Here is a 22,314-nt window from a genome sequence, read left to right on the forward strand (position 1 = left end):
ACTGGAACACAGCTCTACATTTTCAGGCAGTTCCCTCCAGCCTCCCCATTACATCTTGAATAACAAGATGATATCTACTTGATGCATAAGAATAACCTCCAGGATAACCTCTCGACTCTGTTTGGAATCTCTCAACCATTGACACTTTAGACAGGTTCCTTTTGCTTTTTGGGGTGTTGACGTGGACAGCAGGGAATACTTGGAAGCCTAAGCTCTACTTAAGCTGCTGGAGGTCTGGAATGGTTGTGAGAGCCCTTGTCTCGTCCAGCGCCTCTGTGACTGTGAGAGCTGACTGCCCGTTACCTGGTCGCTTCCTGTTGGCCCTGATGCTGGTGAAGACAGCCACTGACTTTGTAAACCACTGCCTGCCTTCCTTTCAGCTTATGTTAATGTTTTTAACAATGTTTTCCTTTCTGCTTTGACCTTACTATCTGAAATGACTTCATCTCCCCTTGCTAAAATCCTTAAAAACCTTGAGCCCCCTGAACTCAGGGAGACAGGTTTTGGGTCATTAGGCTGTCTTCTCCTACTACATGTGTAGTAATAAACTCTGTTTGAAACCCCGGTGTGTTAGTTGGATTCAGTTGTCAACTTGGCCAGGTGAGCGTACCTACTTTTGTTGCTGCAAATGGTATATGAACCTCATCTGTTGCTGATTTACATCTGCAGTCGGCTAGGAGGCATGTCTGCTGCAACGCATGATGTTTGACTTAATTGGCTGGTGCTTAAATGAGAGAGCGCAAGGTAGCACAGCCTAAGCAGCTCGGCATTCCTCATCTCAGCACTGGCAGCTCAGCCCAGGCCTTTGGAGATGCAGAAAGATGTCACCCCGGGGAAAGTTGTTGGAACCCAGGGGCCTGGAGTGAAGACCAGCAGAGACCATCCTGTGCCTTCCACGTAAGGAAGAACCTCAGTGGAAAGCTAGCTGTCTTTCCTCTGAAGAACTAACAAAATAAATCCCCTTTTATTAAAAGCCAGTCCGTCTCTGGTGTGTTGCATTCTGGCAGCTAGCAAACTGGAACACCCGGTGTCTCAGGAATAGGTTATTGAGCGCATCAGGCAAAAGAATCCATGGCCTTTGTCCCGTAATAGCAAATTAAGGAAAAAAAAAAAACCAAAAAACATAACATTTCTATAAAAATAAATAATAAAATATGAAATAATGAAAAAATAATTATGCTACAAATAAATATATATTTTAAAAAGGGGGTAAAGACAATTGAAAGTTAGGAAAATAAAATACAATAAAAATGTAGGCAGATAAGAAGTCAGCCAGCCTGCATTTACCCGTTCTCCCCAGCAGGTGGCGAGCACGAGGACGGCTTGTGCGGGCAAGGCCGGTTAGGGTCAGGATTGGGTTTGGGGTCTCGGGGCATCTTTCTGACCCAGATGAGGAAGAGGTTTCCCCGTGTCCACCCACTTTGGGGCCAGCCCTTGGCTAATGCAGTGTAACCCCGATGCCCTGGGAGGAACTCACGGCCCCAGCAGCGTTTTGTGTGGGAAAAGGATGCAATCCCACATCTTCAGAGTTTAAAACCAAACACCTCAAGTCTGTTTATAAAAGCACAGGGTACGGGGAGGGGACAGAGATTGGAGCCAGAAGAATTAAGGGCACGACTTCAGGAGCCTCGGACAACGCCCTGTGTGAACTTGGCAGCAATAGGTTTGCGCCCCTCTCGCCCCGGGGCAGTGGGAGACCCGGCCTCTAGCCTGCGGTAGGCTGCAGGAACCCCCCCGGCACCGTCAGCATCGCGCGCCCCGCGCCAGGCAGGCAGCCTCTCCCTTCCTTAGGGGATGAGACCGGGTTGCCCCACGAGCACCTGCCCGGGCCGAGGCGGGAAGGTGGGCGCGCCTGAGGGGTCCACTCCGTGGGATCCACCCCGCAGTCCCCGCCGTGCCCTCGGGCAGGCCCAGCGCCCAACCGGGCTCCTGATGCCGACTTAGCGCCCCGCGCGCGTCCCTGTCCTGAGCCAGATTGCACACGGGCCTCCCCTTCCCCACGCACCCCCAAGGCTCAGGGCACGCTGGCCCCTTCCCCAGGTCCGGGGCGGCTCCAGCGTCCAGCCGGGGAGGCCAGAGAATAAACACTTCAGGTTGGGGGGCCACGCGGTGTCCACCGCAGCTGATCTCCGCGGCGGCAGGAAAGCTGCCGGCGACGGGGCGCCCAGGATGGTGACGGCCTTCCCTTTAAAACCCGAGTCGCAAAGGCGGGCCACGAGCGGGGCTGGCCGGAGGACACTGGTGGGTCCGCCCGGGCTCTCAGCCAGTCGCAAGGGCCCTCCCCTCGTAGATGGCTTCGGGGCCGGTCCTCGGCGCGTCACCCCAGGACAGCCCTGCTGGGACGGAGGTCACCACTTCCTGCGTTGACAGGCCGCGCAGTGGGCAGAGAAGGGCTCCGGAGGGGCGGCCGGGAGCCCCGGGGCTGCCCGAGAGGCGGGACCCCCGAGGTGCGAAGGCGGAGGCCCCTTTGTTCCGGGAAGGAAGGGCGGAAATAAAACGGCTGCAGGTGCCGGCAGTGGCAGGAGTGGCGGTGTGCCTGGCACATAGGTGCACGATGCCTGTTGGTTCTGCTGACAGCCATTGCTCACAGAATCTCAGCGCACGTGCAAACCTCCTGGTTTGTAAACATCAGTGTCAGAAACTACTCTTTGCCCCCAAATCAATCTCCTCCTCTTCCTCTGGCAGTAGTCCCTCCGGAGCCTGGCTGGGTCCAGGGCCTGCCACAGTAAAATGCTCCTTCTCCCCTGCTGGCTGAATGCAGGCCCAGGCGCTCTGGGGCAACCCCTTGCAGAGGGGAGCCTGCTAGAAGAGGGGGCAGGAGACCCGGGAGGCTACATCCTGCACCCCAGGCCCTCCTTATCCACCTTCTCATCTGGGGGTTGCTCTGTGAGCCACAGACAAATGTTTGCATCAGAAAATTTTGTTGAAAGCTTTGTCAGTGTCAATCGGCATAATCATGTGATTTTCCCTTTACACTTATTAACAGGTTGTATTACATTGATTTTCTCGTTCTGAACCACCCTTGCATGCCTGGAATAAACCCACTTGATTGTGGTACATTTGGCCTGTAGTTTTCCTTTCCCGTACATCTTTATCTCGTTTTGATGTTAGAGTGGTTAGTCTCATAAAATTTCCTCAAATGTTTTTGAAGAGTTTGAACAGGAATGGTGTTAGTTCTTTTTAGGAATGGTTGATAAAATGCCCCTGTGAAGCCACTGGCTTTTCTTTGTAGGAACAAATTTGATGACTGATTGAATATCTTTACTTGTGATTAGTTTGTTGAGATCCTCTATTTCTTATTGTGTTGGTATAGGTAGTTTGTGTGTCTCCAGAAATTTGTCCATTTCGTCTAAGTTGTCTGGTTGGTTGGTGTGTTCATAGTATCCATTGTAACTCTTTCATTTCTTCAGGATTCATCGTAACAGTAACAGCCCCACTCTCATTTCTGGTTTTGCTTACTTGCATCCTCTCTCTTTTCTTTGTCAGGCTAGCAAGGGGTCCAAGAATTCTATTGATCTTCTCAAAGAACCAACTTTTGGTTTTATTGATTCTTTCTAATTTTCTTTTTGTTCTCCAATTCACTTACTTCTGCTTTAGTCTTTGTTATTTCTCTTCTATTTGTTTTGGGGTTAATTTGCTGTTCTTTCTATAGTTCCTCCAGGTGAGCAGGTAAGTCTGTGATTTTTATCTTTCTTCTTTTTACATAGGCACCTAGGGTTATAAATCCATCTCAGCATAGCCTTTGTGACATCCAGTAAGTTCTGGTATGTTGCATTCTCATTTTCATTCATCTCCAAATATTTACGGATATATCTTGCAATCAATAAGTTTCAGGGTTTGGGGTTTGCTGAATTTGTTTGTTAGCTCAATTAGTTTTGCTGTCAATTTCTCAGGGTTTTCTCAGTACAGGATCATGTCCTCTGCGAATAATGAAAGTTTTACTTCTTCCTTTCCTATGTAGAGGCCTTTTATTTCTTTCTCCTGTGTAATTGCTTCAGCTAATTACTGAACTAATACAGTGTTCAATAATAGTGGTGACAACGGGCAGCCTTGTCTCATCCCCCGTCTCAAGAGGAATGCTTTCAGTTTCTCACCATTAAGTATGATACTGGCTATGGGCTTTTCATATATGCTGTTTATGATATTGAGAAAGTTTCCTTCAATGCCTAACTTTGGAAGTGTTCTTATCAGGGAAGGATGCTTAGGATTTTGTTGACTGCTTTTCCAGCATCAATCGATATGATCATATGATTTTTCCCCTTTCGACTTGTTAATGTGCTGCATTACATTGATTGATTTTCTTATGTTGAACCACTCTTGCATTCCTGGTGTGAATCCCAGTTGGTAATAATGTGTACTTCTTTTAATGTGGCATTGGATACGATTTGCTATTATTTTGTTAAGATTTTTTGCAGCTATGTTCATTAGGGAGATTGGTCTGTAGTTTTTTTTTCTTGTATCCTCTTTATCTGATTTTGGTATTAGAGTGATGCTAGCTTCATAAAATGAACTAGGTAGTGCTCTTTCTTCCTTAATATTTTGGAAGAGTTTGAGCAGAATTGGTGTTAGTTCATTTTGAAATGTTTGCTGAAATTCTCCTGTGAAGTCATTTGGTCCTAAGCCATTTGATGACTGACTGGATCTCTTTATTTGTAATTGGTTTGTTGAGATCTTCTATTTCTTCTTGGGTAAGTACAGGTAAATTATGTGTTTCTAGGAATTTGTCCATTTCATCTAAGTTGTATAGTTTGTTGGCATATAGTTGTTCATAATATTCTCTTCAGTTTTTAAATTTCTTCAAGATCTGTGGTAATGACCCCCTCTCACTTCTGATCTTATTTCTATCTTCTCTCTTTCTTTCTTTGTTAGTCTAGCTAGGGAACTATGAATTTTATTGATTTTTCTCAAAGAATCACTTTTTAATTTCATTGATTCTACTGTTTTATTATTCTCCAGTTTGTTTATTTCTGCCACAGTCTTTATTATTTTTATTCTTTTATTTAATTTGGGGTTAGTTTGCTGTTCTTTCTCTAAATTTTCCAGGTGAGCCGTTAAATCCTCAAATTTTGCTCATTTTTGTTTTTAAATATAGGCATTTAGGGCAATAAATTTCCCCTCTCAGCACTGCCTTTGCCACATTCCATAATTTTTTTTTGGAAGTGCATTGCCAGGAATCAAACCTGAGTCTCCCATAAGGTAGGCAAGAATTCTACCGCTGAACTACTGTTGCACCCCGCATCCCATACGTTTTGATATGTTGTATTCTCGTTCTCATTCATCTCCAGATATTTACTGACCTCTCTAACAATTTTACTTGACTCACGGATTATTTAAGAGTGTGTTGTTTAATCTCTATATATTTGTGAAAGCTCTGGTTCTTTCGTGATTATTAATTTCCAACTATATTCCGTTGTGATCAGAGAAAGTGCTTTGGATAATTTCAAACTTATTACATTTGCAGAGACTCATTTTGTGTGCTCGTACATGGTCTATCCTGGAGAACGTTCCATGTGCACTAGAGAAGACTATGTGTATGGTGGTTTGACCTATAGTGATCTTTATGTCTATTAGATCTAATTCATTTATCCTGATGTTTAGGTTCTCTTTCACCTTGTTGATCCTCTGTGTGATTGCTCTATTTAAAGTGGAGAGTGGTGTATTGAAATCTCCCACTGTTACTTTTGATATGTCTGTAGCTCCCTTCAGTTTTTCCAATACCCTTATGTACTGTGGAGCTCCTTGATTGGGGGCATTTGTGATTGTCCTGGTCCCTTTTATTAATATGTAATGTCCTTCTTTGTCTCTTATGATGTATTTACATTTAAAGTCTATTTTGTCTGATATTAGTATAGCTACTCCTGCTTTGTTTTGGTTACAGCTTGCATAGAAGATCTTTTTCCATCCTTTCACTTTCAATCTGTGTCGTTGAGTCTAGGATGCATCTCTTATAAACAGCATATAGAAAGATTGTGTTTTTGATCTGTTCTGTTGGTCTGTGTCCTTTAATTGTGACTTTAGTCCATTAACATTTCAAGTAATTGCTCTAAAAGCAGTTCTTGACTCTTCCATGTTGTCCTTTAGTTTTATTTATTAGATTTACATATTATGATCCTTCTCTCTTTCTCTGTTTTCCTTTAAATTATCTGTGCTCATATTCTTCAATTTTGTGCCCTTCAGACCTCCTTTCCTGTCTTTTTCTTTTTCTTTCAGCTGCCAGGACTCCCTTTAGTATTTTTTGTAGGTCTGGTCTCTTGTTGACTACTTCTCTCAATCTTTCTTTGTCTTTGAAGATTTTAATCTCTCACTCAATTTTTTTTTTTTTTAAAGGAAAGACAGAGAGAAGGAAGGAAGGATAGAAGGAAGGAAGGAAGGAAGAAAGGGAAACATTTCCAAACATTTTCTTGCTTTATTGTATTTTGTTTTTCCGTTTTTGTTACATGGGCTGGGGCCGGGAATCGAACCGAGGTCCTCCGGCATAGCAGGCAAGCACTTTGCCCGCTGAGCCACCGCGGCCCACCTCTCACTCAATTTTGAAGCATAACATACCTGGATAAAGAATTCTTGGTTGAAAGTTGTTCTCATTCTGGATCTTAAAATATTACACCACTGCCTCCTCGCTTCCATGGTGCCTGTTGAGTAGTCTTAAGTCAGTCTATGTGTTTTTCCCTTGTGTATAGTAGTTTGCTTTCCTTGTGCTGCTTTCAGGACTTTCTGTTTATCTTCAACACCTGACAGTCTGATTAGTATGTGTTTTGGAGTGGGATTATTCGGATTTATTCTATTTTGAGTTTGCTACCTCTTTGATTTGAATATTCATGTCTTTAATAAGGACTGGGAAGTGTTCTTTGATTATACTTTCAGCTAGAATCAAAAGGAGACACCCCAGGATATATTGGGAGTGAAGTCTGGCTGGTGCCCATGAGAGGGAGAGAAAATTTAAGAGAAAAACAATAATAGCAATAAAAAATAAATGAAATTGAATAGTAATGAAATGAACAATTATAGTACTACTAAAATGTATAGAAAGAATATGTTTTTAAAGTTGTGGGAGATAAAAAATTTAAGGAAAAGTATTAAAAATAAAATAAAAAATAAAGACAGGCAAATAGGGAATTGCTTGCCTGTGCTTGCCCCTTCTGCCCAGAAGGTGGCGACCTTGAGGCTTCTCCTCCCTCCAGCTCGCCCATCCCCTACCCCCCACCCTCTTCCCCAACCCCCCACCCCTCACCCTGTCTGATGCAGCCGACCTACACTTACCTGGTCTGGCCAGCAGATGGTGTGCTTGAGTCTCCTCCTCCCTCAGCCGGACCTATCCTGGCCAAAGCTCCTGGAGGTCACGTGCTCGGACGCAGGGAGCTCCACTATGGGCAGTGGGGGATGACCAGTACGTGGGAGATCAGCTGACAGCAGATCTGCAGCACGGGTGGGCCAGCAAGATGCTGCAACTGCATACCAACTCTTCCGACACCTGGCCAGATGTCCCGAAGCCAGGCCCAACAGTGCATGATTGGCCCACCTCCAAGCTCCCCACGGCTGCTGTCCATTCCAACCATGGTGGGAGGATTCCCCAGCTGGCAGCTGTGCAGGTTGGAGCTAACAAGGGATTAGGATTAGGGTTTAGGGTTAGGGTTAGGGGTTAGGGTTAGGGGTTAGGGTTAGGGGTTAGGGTTTAGGGTTAGGGTTAGGGTTAGGGTTAGGGTTAGGGTTAGGGGTTAGGGTTAGGGTTAGGGTTAGGGTTAGGGTTTAGGGTTAGGGTTAGGGTTAGGGTTAGGGGTTAGGGGTTAGGGTTAGGGTTAGGGTTTAGGGTTAGGGTTAGGGTTAGGGTTAGGGTTAGGGTTTGGGGTTAGGGGTTAGGGTTAGGGTTAGGGTTAGGGTTAGGGTTAGGGTTAGGGTTAGGGTTAGGGTTAGGGGTTAGGGTTAGGGTTAGGGTTAGGGTTAGGGTTAGGGTTAGGGTTAGGGTTAGGGTTATCTTGTCCATATAAAATCTGAAATGTAGGACCAAGGTCGTTATTGAAATGATGTGTCAGTGATGTGTAGGGTTCAGTGGAAGGTCCTCTGTGGCTTTAGCTGTGGGACTCAGTGCCCTTTTCTGATGAACAGAGATTTACTGTGGTCCCAACATCCCGACACAGGGGAGATGCCTTTTGGAAACAGTTAGAAAAGAATGCTGCATAAAATGCCAAAGGCATGCTAAACAACTTAGAACAACAACTTTCCCTGGGATGATTCCTTTCTGCATCTCCAAAAGCCTGGGCTGAGTTGTGAGTGCTGAGATGAGGTATGCCAAGCTGCTTTGGCTGTTCTATGTTGTGCTCTCTCATTTAAGCACCAGCCAATTAAATCAAACATCATTCATTGCAGCAGGCATGCCTCCTAGCTGACTGCAGATGTAATGAGCAACAGATGAGGTTCACGTACCATTGGCTCATGTCCACATTACAGAACTAGGTCACTTCACCTGGCCAAGTTGATAACTGAATCTAACTACCACAAAATTTAAATTGCACATTTGAACAACTGACCCAGTGCAACAACTGAAACCAAGTAACATCTGCAAGTATGCATGAAGATTGTCCAGTCTGGGGAACTGATAACATTGTTACTTTCTTGGACTAAAAGGATAATTTCCCTAATGGACTTCACGGCCCACTAATTGTGATTCCCCACCTGGAAGGTGACAGTGTCCTGCTCATATCTTGAGTCACAGAATTGCCTATAAAGGTTAGAGTATTTAAAAATATTTTTATAATACCTAAAAGCAAATTACCACCACAGCCATAACCCATTTAGTGTGTAAAACCATGAAGAGACCAACAGGCATTAAGAATGTCAATGTGAACAGTATTTGTGACGCAGAGTTTCCACTTTGCACAAACCACCCCCATACACACCAAAAAATATGAATATAAAGGGTTCATTCTTTCACAAATCTTCTTCCAAAGTTTGATTATTACTTTTTTTAAAAAAGTAATTTTACCAAGCTACACACATTTGTACTGCCATCTGGTAGGGGGTACATGATCAGCCCAAGCCCCAGGCATCCTGTGTTCAAGGAAAATGAAGAGAATGAGACTGTAATGGGGAAAAAATTATACAAAGTACATATTTTCAAGGAGGTGGTTTCACCTACCAGAGCATTTTGGTTCATTTGTGGCCAATGTTTTAGACAGGAAAGCTTGCTACTTCACAGCCTCAATTGTATAAAGTCAGTTCCTGTGTTTACACCCAGTTGCTTAAATCAAGTCTCGAGAAAATGCAGAAAAACCAGCTTGTGAATGGGATATTTATTGTGACTTGTCAAGCTTTTGCCAAGGAGACTCCCCTCTTTACCATGAAAGCAAGGGGTGACATTTGCCAAAATGCCAAAAGTGATACTGGTAATTTCAGCAAGTGCTTCATTCCAAAAGAGAGCCAGTGGGAACTTGGCAGTGCACCAGCCTTCAAGTGAACCATCTGTAGCAGCCTCTACCCCCACACAGGATCCCTGACTGTATTGGGCTTTCCTTACATCTCTAGGGCTGTCCCTGGTGTGAGCCCCAGCAACCCTAACCTTGGTCCATACCAGACTGTGCCCCAAACAAATACACAAAACCAAACCATTATCTAGTAAAGAACAAGAAGGAGATGGAGATCAGGGGCTACCCAAAAGTGAATGCACCATGCATTTCAGCTGAGCTGAGAGAGAGACTCCCTCCTTCTGAGACATCTGGAGAAAAATTTTACCCAGCCTGTGCTAGGAGAATAAATGAGAAGGTAAAAACTCTTCTACAACTTTTAAGAAACTCTTTTGGTTTAAATTTATTACTGCATCAAGGGTGGCAAAATCTCTAGTTGAAAATAAAACATACATACAGCGTGGGCCACGGTGGTTCAGCAGGCAGTGTTCTCACCTGCCATACTGGAGACCCAGGTTCAATTCCCGGTGCCTGCCCATGCAAAAAAAAAAATACAATTTAAACCACAGAGATACCAAAATGAAAAAAGGGAATATGTAGATAAAGTAATGAAGCACTGAAGGATATTTAAATGTTTATTTTTATGATAAAAATGATGCATTACCCTTTGATTAGAAAATACCTTTATACTGGGAAATGAAGTAACTTTATTTCTGAAACATTTCACCCCCCCAAATTTTTCACCATCCTTCTTTCCTTTACCTAACATGTGAAATATATTACATCATACACATGTAATTTTGATGGAGATGTTTACTTAGTTTATAAACCATTTATCTTGTCCATATAAAATCTGAAATGTAGGACCAAGGTCGTTATTGAAATGATGTGTCAGTGATGTGTAGGGTTCAGTGGAAGGTCCTCTGTGGCTTTAGCTGTGGGACTCAGTGCCCTTTTCTGATAGACAGAGATTTACTGTGGTCCCAACATCCCAACACAGGGGAGATGCCTTTTGGAAAGAGTTAGAAGAATGCTGCATAAAATGCCAAAGGCATGCTAAACAACTTAGAAACCAGCAAGACACAAAGTATTAGTCTATGGATGTGGCACTGGGACAAAAAATAATCCTTCATTTTACCTGCTCTGATCTTTTCAAACAGAAACTTCCTGGCTAGATTTTAAGATTTTAGTCTGGAAAAGTAACCTATCTGTGTTCAGTCTAACAGAGCCAGGAAAGCAAACCTCTCTTCTCTTTGTATGCACAGTGTTGTGTGTTTGTTAGGTGGTCAGTCTAGTTTGCAGCTGCCAGAATGCAATATACCAGAAATGGAATGATGTTTAAAAAGGGGGATTTAATACATTGCTAGTTTATAGTTCTAAGGCCATGAAAATGTCCCAATCAAAGCAAGTCTATAAAAATGTCCAAATTAAGGCACCAATAAGAGGTTACCTTTAATCAAGAAAGGCCTATGAAGTTCAGGGATTCTCTCTCAACTGGAGAGTAAGTCTTCTAGCTTCCTCTCCAGGCCTCTTGCTTCACGAAGCTCCCCCAGGGACATTCTCCTTCATCTCCAAAGGTCACTGGTCAGTGGACTCTGCATCGTGGTACTCTCATCCTTTTGAAAATGGGACTCTCTCCAAAATGCTTCTTCTTTTAATGGTTTCCAGTAAACTAATCAAGACCCATGTGGAATGGGTGGAACCACACCTCCATGGAGATAATCTAATCAACTTTTCAAGTTTTATATGTCCAACATAAAATATTGAATAGGGTTTAAAAGAAATGTTTGCTCCCACAAGATTGACTAGGATTAAAACATGGCTTTTCTAGGGTACATAAATTCTTTCAAACCAGCACAGTGTTGTTCCGAGAAAAACTACAATTTGATTTAAAAACTAAACACACTGAGGACTGTCAACCTCAACCTTGTCCTTTTAGCCTTGCAGGTTTAAAACATTCCATCAAATGAAAGAGACCCTAGAGTAATCTCCAGTTCTTTGCTCTGGTTAGTGATTCGAGAGCCCTGCACTGTGGCCCCTTCAGCAGCCTATTTGGAGCCTGGGAGCTGTCATCTCCCTTACTGTACTGAATTAAGTTATGTGTCCTCCTGCAGCAGCTGAACCTCCCTGCATGTGACCCAAAACCCTCCCAGCTGGTGAGGCCTCAGGATGAGTTTGCACATCCGTACTTGTGGAAAAGGAAGGGACTTACAAATACCACTGGATTCAAGTTATTCATTCAGACTAATGTGGCCATCTTGGATACAAAAAGCTGGAAGGGATTTAGGCATATGTAAGGCCCAAGGGAATTCAATTTCAAGACTTAATATCTTCTACCTCCCATTTCAGTTTAGATATTTTGGGATGCAGTGCCTATTAGTTTTAATTGGACTAGTTAGAAAACAAGGTGACATAACCCATGGATTCTAATTAGCTTAAAATAGTTAGGACAGATAAAATGTCAATTAAATTTTGTGAGTCTGAATAGATTCATGCCAAATCTGAAAACAACTGAAAGCCACTGATGACTCCCAATAAATACTTTATTCTCTCAATTTTGATATTCACATACATGCGCCTGTGTTTGTGTGTGTTGCATGTTAAAGGAAACTCCTTTCACCAGCCTTTCCATTTGTTTTTCATTCTGAACTAAGTTTTTACATACATGAACAAAGGGGAGCAAAGGTCAATCTGGCTGACCCCGCTCATCCAGCTCTGCTGGGACACCCATGGCTCATTCTAATGCCCCATGTTTTCTCCTGCACCACATCAAGAGCTTACAGCACATGAAATGCTCAAATTTCCATGCTACCATAGTGATAGACCAATAGAAGTAGTTTCTTTTGCTTACCATGCCTTCCCCAAACTATACCACTCACCCAAATTCTTCCTCTGCAGTAGAAAGCAACCTGCTCTGTTTGTGAGACTCAAACTAATTGAGCTGAGGACCCTCCATTTCAGAAATGATTTGCCATTAGGTCTGAGCCAAAGGTAGAGGACAACAGGGAGAGAGAATTAAAAATATCTTACAGAAGGAGCAGAATGTATTTAGATAACAGTACCCTAATTAGCATGTGAATTTCTCTTCAGCCCTCCACCGCTGGGTTGGGGCTACCTCCACCAAACTCTTTAAACAGCATTTGCAATTTCCTTTGGCTAACTGATGGAGCTCTTCCTACAAAACTTTTGCTATCTTCTTGAAACTTCCTTCTGCAGCAAATACCTTAGTCTCCAGGTTTCATTCATTCTCTAATCAAATTGAAGGTTTTCTGGAATGTTATAAGTTTCAGTTCTTAAGGCTCACAGTAATTCTTTTGGAACAAATTGAATACCTGCCTCAGTTATCAACTGCACCTCACCTGTAACTTGCACCCTGTCCCATAACATAATGTAGTTCTATGGGCAAAAGATACAGGGAGAGCTTTAGAGCTGCCAAAGAGATGAGACCCTGGGAGAAGTGGGGCTGTAGTCTTCCCGATCCATGGAGAGCTATTCTATGCTCAGTCATTAGCCTTTGGGTGTTAAGTGAAGTACCTCAGATAGCTTCTGACTGTGCTCCTAAAGTTTGGTCTCAATATTCTAGTTCTTAGAAATGCAAATGATCAATAAATCTTACGATGAGGCATACTAGTCCAGTGTCTGTTTTGCAAGAAATCCCATCTTGATAAATAAAATGTTACACTTCCCTGATCTGGAATTCTTGCTTCGTTGACATGAGAAATACTGTTGTATAAATATATTTTATATTTAAAACTTATTCTGGGGGTTTCATTATTTTCTTCTTCTTGCCCCTCTGATTTTTCAAATGTAGTGTTTTTTTCATAACACCTACTCCTTGGGCTCTGGGAGAGTTATTTATTTGGGGGATTCATTGAGAAGCTCATTGCTTGTCTCTCTCAGTACACTCACTAAATAGGGTCTATCTCTGCTGGAAACATGATTGAGGGTACTTTTTGTTTTGTTTTGGACACTATATGTCCATGGATGAATTTCTGTTCTCCTAAGTTGAAACATCATTCTACTTATTTTTATTTTTGTTCTGATAAAATGGGAGGTTTAATGGGCAGCTATTTCCTAGGCAATTTCCTATCAATCCTACTTTTAGATTTCAGTTTGGATAATAAATTATATTGATCACAAAGTACTTGCATACATACAGCTATTTTGAGGTACTGCAGCCCTCAGAAATGAACCTCAAGAGTTCCTCATGAATTTGCAACACGGATAGGATAAAAATAAATGATTGTGATTCACAATATTTCTTCAAATTTTGCAAGTTTCATATAGAAAATTGTAAAGTGATGGTCCTCCCTCACAATATACTATTTAAAGTAAAAACCTTCTCCAGGTGTGATGGAAGAAAGTTCAACAAAGGAAGAAGGGAAGACTAAGCAAGAATAAGCTTCTTTGAAACTGACCCTAAATATTGATAAGTGAGAAACTGAACACTGGACATCATGTATGGTTACCCAGGAAATAACATGACATGGAAAACACTGGTAAATAAAACTCACATGTAAATCCAAAAGACCTCAAAGAAAAGACTGAAATTTCTTCTCTTTGTGTTTCAAAAACAATTCCAGAGTTCAAAGTAATAAAATACTGCCACAAATGTATATAAAAACAATTAGCTGTGCTCATAACAAATAAAGAAAGCTACATTCAGTTATCTTTCACATATATTTAATCTCAGGCCAAGGGTAAGAACTGTCCACTCTGCTTCATAAAATCTAGAATAGAAAAATCCATGCCCAAATCTTTTCTAATTTCAAATGATTGCTTCTCATGAGATGACTAAAAATGTCTGTGGGGTGAGATTTGTTGCATTCACACTAAGCTAGAACCAGGAAGTATATAAAACTACTGTCTTGGTGGGACCTATGGAGGACGCGCCCAGAGCTCGTGGAGTACTTGGGCCACGTACATTTTCTTCTCCAGGACACCTACTAGGGGAGTAGAAACGATACAGAAAGCGCCCAAAGCCACAACAGAGATAAAAAAGACAGCGTACCCCATCCTGGAACGGCTGGCTGGCTGAGAGAAGCAGCTCGGGTGAGATCGCCGAGGCGCGCGGGCCTTACCGGGCGGGGTGGCAAGCGGCCGGAGTTACTCCCTTCCCCCTTCCCGGGCCGGCTGGGAGAATTGGAGAGGTGGTCCCCTGAAACCAAGGCGACTGGTGCCCACACCACGCGCAGCCCCCGGACCAACTGAGAGAATTGGATCGGAAACCCCCAGGCCGCGGAGAACGGTGACCCCGTGACTCCCGGGGAACGTGCACTCTCTCGGGTGGGCCGCTGCCGCTGGCGCCCTCCCGCCACGCGTGTTGCCCAGGGCCGACTAGGAAATTCGGACGGGCTCTTTCCCTGGCTGCGGCGACCAGCAACCCTCCCTGCGTTCGGACCCCGGGCCGGCTCAAGCCGCTTCGGCTAGCGAACCCCCAGGACAGCGAGAGTTTTCCAAAGTTTAAGGTCCCACAGCACCTTTTACTGGTGGGACCCGCAGACAAACGTGTGCCACGAGTGCCACCTACTGGGCAGGATAAGAAAAACAGAACCCAGAGATTTCACAGAAAAATATTACAACCTTGCTGGGTCCAACACCAAGAGAAATCTGAATAAATGCCCAGATGCCAGCAGCAGAAGATAACTGTCCACGCTCAAAAGATTGAGAATATGGCTCAGTCAAAGGAACAAACCAATAGCTCAAATGAGACACAAGAGCTGAGACAACTAATGCTGAATATACGAACAGAAATGGAAAACCTCTTCAAAAATGAAATCGATAAATTGAGGGAGGACATGAAGAGGACATGGGCTGAACATAAAGAAGAAATAGAAAAACTGAAAAAACAAATCGCAGAACTTATGGAAGTGAAGGATAAAGTAGCAAACATAGAAAAAATAATGGATAGCTACAATGATAGATTTAAAGAGACAGAAGATAGAATTAGTGATTTGGAGGATGGAACATCTGAATTCCAAAAAGAAACAGAAACTATAGGGAAAAGAATGGAAAAATTTGAACAGGGTATCAGGGAACTCAAGGACAATATGAACCGCACAAATATACATGTTGTGGGTGTCCCAGAAGGAGAAGAGAAGGGAAAAGGAGGAGAAAAACTAATGGAAGAAATTATCACTGAAAATTTCCCAACTCTTATGAAAGACCTAAAATTACAGATCTAAGAAGTGCAGCGCACCCCAAAGAGATTAGACCCAAATAGGCATTCTCCAAGACACTTACTAGTTAGAATGTCAGAGGTCAAAGAGAAAGAGAAGATCTTGAAAGCAGCAAGAGAAAAACAATCCATTACATACAAGGGAAACCCAATAAGACTTTGTGTAGATTTCTCAGCAGAAACCATGGAAGCTAGAAGACAGTGGGATGATATATTTAAAATACTAAAAGAGAAAAACTGCCAACCAAGACTCCTATATCCAGCAAAATTATCCTTCAAAAATGAGGGAGAAATTAAAACATTCTCAGACAAAAAGTCACTGAAAGAATTTGTGACCAAGAGACCAGCTCTGCAAGAAATACTAAAGGGAGCACTAGAGTCAGAACCAAAAAGACAGAAGAGAGAGATATGGAAAAGAGTGTAGAAAGAAGGAAAATCAGATATGATATATATAATACAAAAGGCAAAATGTTAGAGGAAAATATTATCCAAACAGTAATAACACTAAATGTCAATGGACTGAATTCCCCAATCAAAAGACATAGATTGGCAGGATGGATTAAAAAACAGGATCCTTCTATATGCTGTCTACAGGAAACACATCTTAGACCCAAAGATAAACATAGGTTGAAAGTGAAAGGTTGGGAAAAGATATTTCATGCAAATAACAACCAGAAAAGAGCAGGAGTGGCTATACTAATATCCAACAAATTAGACTTCAAATGTAAAACAGTTAAAAGAGACAAAGAAGGACACTATCTACTAATAAAAGGAACAATTAAACAAGAAGACATAACAATCATAAATATTTACGCACCGAATCAGAATGCCCCAAAATACGTGAGGAATATACTGCAAACACTGAAAAGGGAAATAGACTCATATACCATAATAGTTGGAGACTTCAACTCACCACTCTCATCAAGGGACAGAACATCTAGACAGAGGATCAACAAAGAAATAGAGAATCTGAATATTACTATAAATGAACTAGACTTAATAGACATTTATAGGACATTACATCCCACAACAGCAGGATACACCTTTTTCTCAAGTGCTCATGGATCATTCTCAAAGATAGACCATATGCTGAGTCACAAAGCAAGTCTTAACAAATTTAAAAAGATTGAAATCTTACACAACACTTTCTCGGACCATAAAGGAATGATGTTGGAAATCAATAATAGGCAGAGTGCCAGAAAATTCACAAATACGTGGAGGCTCAACAACACACTCCTAAACAACGACTGGGTCAAAGAAGAAATTGCAAGAGAAATTAGCAAATACCTCGAGGCGAATGAAAATGAAAACACAACATATCAAAACTTATGGGACGCAGCAAAGGCAGTGCTAAGAGGGAAATTTATTGCTCTAAATGCCTATATCAGAAAAGAAGAAAAGGCAAAAATTCAGGAATTAACTATCCATTTGGAAGAACTGGAGAAAGAACAGCAAGCTAACCCCAAAGCAAGCAAAAGGAAAGAAATAACAAAGATTAGAGCACAAATAAATGAAATTGAAAACATGAAAACAATAGAGAAAATCAATAAGGCCAGAAGTTGGTTCTATGAGAAAATCAATAAGATTGATGGGCCCTTAGCAAGATTGACAAAAAGAAGAAGAGAGAGGATGCAAATAAATAAGATCAGAAATGGAAGAGGAGACATAACTACTGACCTCACAGAAATAAAGGAGGTAATAACAGGATACTATGAACAACTTTACGCTAATAAATACAACAATTTAGAGGAAATGGACAGGTTCCTGGAAAGACATGAACAACCAACTTTGACTCAAGAAGACATAGATGACCTCAACAAACCAATCACAAGTAAAGAAATTGAATTAGTCATTCAAAAGCTTCCTAAAAAGAAAAGTCCAGGACCAGATGGCTTCACATGTGAATTCTACCAAACGTTCCAGAAAGAATTAGTACCAATTCTCTTCAAACTCTTCAAAAAAATCGAAGTGGAGGGAAAACTACCTAATTCATTCTATGAAGCCAACATCACCCTCATACCAAAACCAGGCAAAGATATTACAAAAAAAGAAAACTACAGACCAATCTCTCTAATGAATACAGATGCAAAAATCCTCAATAAAATTCTAGCAAATCGTATCCAACAACACATTAAAAGAATTATACATCATGACCAAGTAGGATTCATCCCAGGTATGCAAGGATGGTTCAACATAAGAAAATCAATTAATGTAATACACCATATCAACAAATCAAAGCAGAAAAATCACATGATCATCTCAATTGATGCAGAGAAGGCATTCGACAAGATTCAACATCCTTTCCTGTTGAAAACACTTCAAAAGATAGGAATACAAGGGAACTTCCTTAAAATGATAGAGGGAATATATGAAAAACCCACAGCTAATATCATCCTCAATGGGGAAAAATTGAAAACTTTCCCCCTAAGATCAGGAACAAGACAAGGATGTCCACTATCACCACTATTATTCAACATTGTGTTGGAGGTTCTAGCCAGAGCAATTAGACAAGAAAAAGAAATACAAGGCATCAAAATTGGAAAGGAAGAAGTAAAACTATCACTGTTTGCAAACGATATGATACTATACGTCGAAAACCCGGAAAAATCCACAACAAAACTACTAGAGCTAATAAATGAGTACAGCAAAGTAGCAGGTTACAAGATCAACATTCAAAAATCTGTAGCATTTCTATACACTAGTAAGGAACAAGCTGAGGGGGAAATCAAGAAACGAATCCCATTTACAATTGCAACTAAAAGAATAAAATACCTAGGAATAAATTTAACTAAAGAGACAAAAAACCTATATAAAGAAAACTACAAAAAACTGCTAAAAGAAATCACAGAAGACCTAAATAGATGGAAGGGCATACCGTGTTCATGGATTGGAAGACTAAATATAGTTAAGATGTCAATCCTACCTAAATTGATTTACAGATTCAATGCAATACCAATCAAAATCCCAACAACTTATTTTTCAGAAATAGAAAAACCAATAAGCAAATTTATCTGGAAGGGCAGGGTGCCCCGAATTGCTAAAAACATCTTGAGGAAAAAAAACGAAGCTGGAGGTCTCGCGCTGCCTGACTTTAAGGCATATTATGAAGCCACAGTGGTCAGAACAGCATGGTATTGGCATAAAGATAGATATATCGACCAATGGAATCGAATAGAGTGCTCAGATATAGAACCTCTCATCTATGGACATTTGATCTTTGATAAGGCAGTCAAGCCAACTCACCTGGGACAGAGCAGTCTCTTCAATAAATGGTGCCTAGAGAACTGGATATCCATATGCAAAAGAATGAAAGAAGACCCATCTCTCACACCCTATACAAAAGTTAACTCAAAATGGATCAAAGATCTAAACATTAGGTCTAAGACCATAAAACAGTTAGAGGAAAATGTTGGGAGATATCTTATGGATCTTACAACTGGAGGCGGTTTTATGGACCTTAAACCTAAAGCAAGAGCACTGAAGAAGGAAATAAATAAATGGGAACTCCTCAAAATTAAACACTTTTGTGCATCAAAGAACTTCATCAAGAAAGTAGAAAGACAGCCTTCACAATGGGAGACAATATTTGGAAATGATATATCAGATAAAGGTCTAGTATCCAGAATTTATAAAGAGATTGTTCATCTCAACAACAAAAAGACAGCCAACCCAATTACAAAATGGGAAAAAGACTTGAACAGACACCTCTCAGAAGAGGAAATACGGATGGCCAAGAGGCACATGAAGAGATGCTCAATGTCCCTGGCCATTAGAGAAATGCAAATCAAAACCACAATGAGATATCATCTCACACCCACCAGAATGGCCATTATCAACAAAACAGAAAATGACAAGTGCTGGAGAGGATGCGGAGAAAGAGGCACACTTATCCACTGTTGGTGGGAATGTCAAAGGGTGCAACCACTGTGGAAGGCAGTTTGGCGGTTCCTCAAAAAGCTGAATATAGAATTGCCATACGACCCAGCAATACCATTGCTAGGTATCTACTCAAAGGACTTAAGGGCAAAGACACAAACGGACATTTGCACACCAATGTTTATAGCAGCATTATTTACAATTGCAAAGAGATGGAAACAGCCAAAATCTCCATCAACAGAAGAGTGGCTAAACAAACTGTGGTATATACATACGATGGAATATTATGCAGCTTTAAGACAAGATAAACTTATGAAGCATGTAATAACATGGATGGACCTAGAGAATATTATGCTGAGTGAATCCAGCCAAAAACTAAAGGACAAATACTGTATGGTCCCACTGATGTGAACGGACATTCAAGAATAAACTTGAAATATGTCATTGGTAACAGAGTTCAGCAGGAGTTAGAAACAGGGTAAGACAATGGGTAATTGAAGCTGAAGGGATACAGACTGTGCAACAGGACTAGATACAAAAACTCAAAAATGGACAGCACAATAATACCTAATTGTAAAGTAATCATGTTAAAACACTGAATGAAGCTGCATCTGAGCTATAGGTTTTTGTTTTGTTTTGTTTTGTTTTGTTTTGATTTTACTATTATTACTTTTATTTTTTTCTCTATATTAACATTCTATATCTTTTTCGGTTATGTTGCTAGTTCTTCTAAACCAATGCAAATGTACTAAGAAATGATGATCATGCATCTATGTGATGATGTTAAGAATTAATGATTGCATGTGTAGAATGGTATGATCTCTAAATGTTGGGTTAATTTCTTTTTTTCCATTAATTAAAAAAAAAAAAAAGAGAAGGGATAATTGGAGATGAAGGGATACAGACTGTACAACGCGACTGGATATAAAAACTCAGAAATGGACAGCACAATACTACCCAATTGTAATGCAATTATGTTAAAACACTGAATGAAGCTGCATGTGAGGTATAGGTTTTTTGTTTTTGTTTTTTTTGGTTTTTTTTCTTTCTATTATTGTTTTAATTCTTATTCTGTTGTCTTTTTATTTCTTTTTCTAAATTGATGCAAATGTACTAAGAAATGATGAATATGCAACTATGTGATGTTATTAAGAATTACTGATTGTACATGTAGATTGGAATGATTTCTAATTGTTTTGTTAATTCTTTTTTTAATTAATAAAAAAAAAACTACTGTCTTAGAATTTCTACATTAACAAACAGTAGCTGTTTTAGAAGCATTGCCTAGAGTAAAACCTAGCTGCTTTAATTTTCTAGGCCTCTTCTACTTACTTACAATGGATCCCTCCAGACTTTCATAAATTGAGCTTTGTTAAAAAAATCCCTTTTTGTTTATCAAACTCACTGCTTCACCATTAATAAAACAGAAGGCTTAAAGGTAAATAGGAACATCAGAAGGTAGTTCCCCTCTGGTCCTGCCATTTTTCCACGTATTCTTCTAAACTCCTAGGAGTCGCCCTGCCCCATCTTGGCAGACCCACTTGAGGTTGTCATCACTGTCAAACTTAACTCTTTTCATTTTTGAGTCTGAAGAATTTATAGGGTCTGCTTTTGTTACCTTCCCACAGACACAGTCAGACAGTCTGAGAAGTCAGCTATGGAAAGTCTTCTGGGAGCTGCCATTGAGAAGAAAATTCCTCTTCTCAAACTGCTGTCCCCCGTCTACCATGGTGGTGCACGCCTCTGATGGGAGGGTCATGCCAACAGGGTTCTCCAGCAGCTCCCTCTCATTCTCCAGCCAGATCAATTCATGGGAATGGGGGATGTCAAATTACTCACTCATGGCAAACTTTTTGTGACTGTATTTCCTAACAAATGCAACACAGTTGATTAAGAAAACCATAATGACCAGGCAGAAGAAACAGAGCAGGGTGTACATGCCAACCTGCAGGTCAGTCCCACTTACGTCACTGACAGGTCATCGAGATTATTGGGATCTGGCTACTTCCCTCCAATGGAGCAGCTTGTGAAGAAATTTGGATCATCACTCAAGTAACTTCCCTTCCATGGGAGACTGTGGGGTTGTGATTTTGTTGGTGCTTTCTTCTTGGTCAGTGAATGCAACATGTTGCAACCACACCTGAACTGCTCTTTCCTGATTTCCTTCACATTCTATGGAATTACTGATGTGGTCTTTACATTCCCAGTTTATGCCCTCAATGCCAATGGTGTGTCCTTGGTGCTCATTCTTTTTTTTTTTCTTCAAATTTTGCTCTGACTTTTCCTTCACCCACAGTAAACACACTTTTCCTCTTTGTCTTCTGACAAGGATCACTGATCATAAGTTCAAACTTAATCAAGGGTCATTGCTCTTCACCTCCTGCAACCATACAGGACACCTGGAAATTTGGCTGGATAGACACCCCCATTTCATCCAATGATGAGACAATGATTGGAAAATCCGTGTGATCATAAATGTCTAAAGGTGTCATTGAACCATCAGTGAATAAAATCCAAGTGCTGACTACTACTTTCTAAGACAAATGAAGCCAAAGCATTATGTTATAACCTAATTTCTGCAAATTTGCAAAAACAAATATGATTTCCTATATATCAGTCTTCAAATATACAGATTGAGAAAAATAAAGTCCTATATTTCATAATCTTGAACAGTTTTTGTCATGCCTTGAACTGACATCAATTATTTACTATAGCCCCACTGGAGTATGAAACAAACATCATACATCAAAAAATGCAGTAAAATGCATATAAATTTATTACATGATGTATTAGTTAGGGTTCTCTAGAGAAACAGAATCAACAGGAAATATCCATAAATATAAAATTTATAAAAGTGTCTCATAA

At 41.0% G+C, this 22,314-nt stretch overlaps 1 pseudogene; it reads right to left on the bottom strand.

Moving 5' to 3' along the window:
* Positions 1 to 1,619: 1,619 nt before the first annotated feature.
* Positions 1,620 to 21,983, bottom strand: LOC143658482 (transmembrane protein 132B-like; annotated as a pseudogene).
* Positions 21,984 to 22,314: the final 331 nt, after the last annotated feature.

The sequence above is a fragment of the Tamandua tetradactyla genome, chromosome 16 (assembly GCF_023851605.1).
Source record: "Tamandua tetradactyla isolate mTamTet1 chromosome 16, mTamTet1.pri, whole genome shotgun sequence".
NCBI classification, from domain to species: Eukaryota; Metazoa; Chordata; class Mammalia; order Pilosa; family Myrmecophagidae; genus Tamandua; species Tamandua tetradactyla.